Raw genomic sequence first — 5,440 nt, 5'->3', positions numbered from 1 at the left:
GGGATCTTCAATCAGTGGGGAAATAAGTGGTATAGGTGAACTTTTAGATGATTCTGACTAATGTGCTAAAGGTCCAGTGGGATAGTTTTTATCGTAAATTATTGATATTATCTCACTGTTCTTAAAAATTTTGTTGCTTATATTTTCATTTCATTTATATACTTTTTATCTCCATCATAACTTTATTTATACTGTTTTTTTCTCATGTTAAAGTATTTTATCATGTTAATATGTACTGCCTTTATTATTTATGTAAAAGCCCTCTGGGCGCAAAACAAAATAAATAAAGAAACAACTAACAAATTAATTTTCTCCAAAACGAGCTTGAAAAAAAAATCATTTGTCATATACTTGGTTCATATAAAATCTACTACTTAAGAAATTTTAAAAATTATAGTACTTTATTTAAAATTAAATATCTAGTCATATAAACATTGGGAACTCATATGTCATAAATATATTGGTTTATAAATGTGTACATTCTAATTATACAATTATAAATGTTCTCTAAAAAATGGTATGGAAAGAATCTCCTACTTATGATCTCACTGAAGAAACCACTCATTCACTCTGAATGCAATTATTGATGTTTTCCGAAATGACCCTGTAAAAAAAATCACATCTTTGCGATTCTTTCAAAGACATAAAGAAACCATCCGTTCAATCGTTCGTTAAAATAGAAACGATAAAATTTTGGAAATGTGGGTTAATTCTACTTCTAGGAAATATATCAAATTAACATTAAACATGCTTTGTAAAATAAATATTTCTGGTCAGAATAATAATTATTCCCCGAAAAACAATTAGGTATAAATTCCAATTGCCGTAATTTCCGTGAATTAGGGTCATTATCGATGGAAGTTTGTTATGTACAGCATTCTTACATAAATGACTAAGAATTGTTAGCAATACCATTGTCTTTTTTAAGAATACCTACCCATTTGAATTCAATCCTGAAAATTATCACATTAGTTTAGAAAAAAAATTATAAACTTCAATATTTCAATAACGATGTCGTAAAACAAAATAAGTTTTATGTGACCGACTTCAACACGCTTTCGCTTAGAGTTCTCAATTGTGAAATAATCATCAATTGTTTTTTTTTCAATCTTAAATCGAAACACGCTGTATGTAAGTTTTGCATCTGTGTGAGTACTGTGATGAAGCCAACTTAACTTGCGAGACCTATACCATCATCAGGACTGTTATAAAAATACTAACAAATACAGAATAATACACATATATATAAACAAATAGTTGAGAGAGAAAGAGATAGAAAAATAGAGAGTGACAGTATCAGTTGCGGGAGGGAAGTGGGGTGGGGAGTTAGGGATAACAGGAAACATATTTATTATAGGGCTGAATGTTAAATTTAATTGATTATTGATGATTTCAGCCTTTGAATGGACTGATTTTTTTTATTTCCAACGCTTCCAAATTATTAAGTCGTAAACCTATCTCATTTTTGTGTAGGACTTTAATACCCGTGTCACGGTTATAGTCCTATACAAAAATGAGATAGGTTTACGACTTAACAATTTGGAAGCGTTGGAAATAAAAAAAAATCAGTCAATTCAAAGGCTGAAATCATCAATAATCAATTAAATTTAACATTCAGCCCTATAATAAATATGTTTCCTGTTTTCCCTAACTCCCCACCCCACTTCCCTCCCGCAACTGATACTGTCTCTCTCTGTTTTTTTTATCTCTTTCTCTCTCAACTATTTGTTTATATATGTGTGTTATTCTGTATTCGTTAGTATTTTTATAACAGTTCTGATGATGGTACGGAGGTACCGAATCTGGTAGACTTTTTAAAAATTTCAATAAAGTGACTTTAAACAAAGTGTTTTCCTTTTTAATTATTTTAAATCAATAAATAATGAAATAAGGTACGAACAAATCAAAACTTCTGTTTATCTTACTCAATTTTAAATAACAAACGAAACAAAATAACGCCACTCACTCCTATCAGACTGAAAGTTTAACCTGTCATGGGTCGGGCCTGATGGAAAATTGAATGTTTTGTGGATTAATTTTGAGCTATCATATATTTTATTGACCGAAACACATTCCTACAACAATAAAATGTGTACCAAAACAACATTAATTGCGTTAATTTGATAAATTGATAGGTTTTACGATGTTTTCGTCAAGTATCACGCATCAGATTTGCATCGCGGCAAATTTGACATTTCCATTCCAAAGATAAATTATTTAAAAATATTCTGGTGTTGCCAGGTGAAAGAAACTAGTGGCTTTATCATCAATGATGTTGGCGCAAGCGATTCTGACCTTGTTCTTTATACAAATTCTGTACACAGAAGGGTCAAAATCGCATTCAAAATTTTTTCCGCCCGCATGCGCACACACCGCCCGCATTATCGCATTGCGCGAGAGAAATTGTCAGTCCTTCGGGGCCCCCTGAGCATAAATGAACCACTCACTAGATCAATATCTTCGGGTTTTTCGTACTGAGCCCATGGGTCCTAAAGTTTGCCATAGATAAAAGTCTGTTCCTGAAAAATATACGTCACTACAAGACATACTCACCATCGACTAGGATAGAAACTATAAAAAGGCGTAACCATAGACAATATAATTCTCATTCGGAGCCAATCCCATTCCCTATCCTAAAATCGGCCAATGACAGCGGCCTATAAACATTCATGAAGTGTGAATTTCCACTGGTTTGTGGAAAATATACGTCACACGTCAGCCATAGAGATTACCGTGTCTTTTTTTCTGACCCACTTTTTTCTCGGAGTTATACCCCCCTGCCCCTGAGAATGGGGGCCCTGGGCACGGGTCCCGTGTGCCCTAATGGTAAAGACGGTTTTGGCTGGGAGGAGAGTTTCTTGATTTCGCAAAGAAGAATTGAAGAGTCGACAGAGTTGAGAATGCTGGAGAGCGGTGATTGTCCTGTTTTGCATTTAGCGCACGTCCATGACTCCCTGTTCTCCTCCGGTATCTTCTTAAAATTTGCAGACGTAATTTTGGCACAGCTGAGATGCATTTGGTTTTTACAAATTATACACCTCATACAGTAAGACGTTTGTAGTGCCTTGTTACATTGGTTGCAGGTAGTACTCATAGATAAATTGATGGCAACAATACTATCACTGTGATGACTATTTACTTCAAAATCGATTTCTGCAATGTAATGTCACTAAATCCACTCAAATTCGTTACTTTTAAATTTGTTAAACTTCTTCCAAGCAAACAGAAAGCCACGTTGTGGGCAAAATGTTCACTAAAACATAATATATCGCTGTCCTAGTTCTTGTATGTTCAATAGACCTTTTTTTGCAAAACTGAGTTATGAATGTCAATAATGTTCATTAGCCTATTGCGCATTAATGAAGCTCAAAAAAAACATATTTTTTGGTTTTTAAGTGACACTATAAGCATTTTCGAGTGCCAATATCCACTCACGGAATAATGTTTCAGTTTTTAATTGTTCAATCTCCTGGATATTAAACATTCAAACACTCAAAGTTATGAATATAATATTTTTAAAAAGTTCATAGATATTTGTTCAACATCCCGCAGAAGGTTGAGGTCTTGAATGTTCAATTTCCACTGTCAACCAATCAGGAGCCAGCTAATTAAAATGTGCGGCCATGTTGATTTTTAGTTGTTTTCTAACCCCGAAATTGTTCCACTAAATATACGTTTAATTGCGAACATATACTGTTATTGAACTAAAAAATGACTTCACCGACTCCAGAATCAATAAACCTAAGAACAGTAGCTAAAAGAGAAAGGTTAGTCTTAAAATTATGTCATTTATAGCCTTTTTAACATATTTTACATGTACTTCTTGAATTTGCTAGGCAAATATACAGAATGCTTCATTTATTATTTATTTATTCAATTATTTATTTACAAACTTAGTACTTTTACATAAAATGAGTATGAATAAATTATAAAAGTGCATTAAAACTTGTTTTTATTCAAGAAATACAACAAAAGAGCCAGGACATGGAAATGTGCAAAAAGTCGACTGGCCTCATAGTCTGATTGAAAGACATCTACGACACATATTTAGTCCGTTATCACTGCTGAGATCGCTGATGAAAACGAAGTCCAAATATTTCAATTTTGAATTCATCCAATTAAAAGTTTCTGATTTTTTGTTTTTTTTAGACACATAAAAAACAGTAAACATATTCTTATGTAGGAACTACAATAAAACCAACTAGGCAAACGACTAACAACAATAAATGTAATGTTAAATAGCGCACACCCATAACCCAAATCGCTGGATATTATAATTTTAGGATTTTAAGAGCTGAAAGTATTTAAAAAAATAATATTTTACCCACGATAATCAACATCAATAATAAGCTCACCGCAAATAAGACCTTCCGAAAGAAAAAAAATCTTTCAAAAGTATGTAAGCTTTAAAAGTTACATTTATCAAATGTAGGTAACGAAACAATAAAAAAACAAATTTTCAATTGAAAATTGAACTTCAATAAATTTACTCATCACTCGGGATTTTTTTTTAAGGAATACCGCACTCAGTCTCAACTGCTCCCAACCATCTGGAGCCAATGAGACTATGGAATCCCCAATTGGGGTATATTAGTATATTGTGAGGCTGAAGGTAGTGTGGAGGGGAAGGAGATGGAGACGAGAAAGAGAGGAAGGAGGATGAAGGAGAAGAGAGATAGTAGGTGAGTATTTATTCAGATCTGATCACCAAACACGGCTAAAGCCATTTCAATTCTTATGGTGGTCTTTACACCATATCTTCCTCTCAGGAACATGCCGCAAATAGACTATATGTTATTTTAAATAAATAATTTGTGAAATAACATAAATGAATCATATAAAATTTACTTGCGCACGCCGGGATTTGAATCCGCGACCTCCGGATTTCTAGTCAAGAGTACCCCTTGACCACGGAGGCCGTAATACGTACAATGTAAGAATATTTCACATCACGCATGCACCGACAGCCGATAGTAGTATATTAGCGGTAGGTACCTTTGGAGTTGTGCATTGTTTTCCAACTTCCAAAATAATGGATGATTTATATAGAGCAGTTTTTGTGAAAAATCAACTCAAGGACTCTGTATATTTTAAAGTAATAATTTAAGTCAACTACAAACTAAGATAATAGTAAAGTATTTGAAATCTGAAAATCACCCTGTATTATACAATTTCCCACTAATTGGCTATTTGAACAAAAAATACCTCAAACTTATGGGAGCCAAATTGTCTACGACTCTATTGTCTATGTATAACTTTTTTAATTGTATTAGGTAACTCACTCTTAAAATAGTGCTTTGTCTATGTATAACTCATATATTTTGTTGACACGTGTTTTTTTTACCGTCCGTTGTTTTATCAGTCACCCGCGCAGTTAAATGTATAATTCCATACTTGTGATAGTTATTAAGTATAGTTACAATAGTTTATATTAATTAGT

This window comes from Hesperophylax consimilis, chromosome 17 (genome assembly GCF_061612785.1).
Source record: "Hesperophylax consimilis isolate HC1 chromosome 17, BYU_Hcon_1.0, whole genome shotgun sequence".
Taxonomy (NCBI): Eukaryota; Metazoa; Arthropoda; class Insecta; order Trichoptera; family Limnephilidae; genus Hesperophylax; species Hesperophylax consimilis.
Note: the sequence above shows the minus strand (reverse complement) of the source record.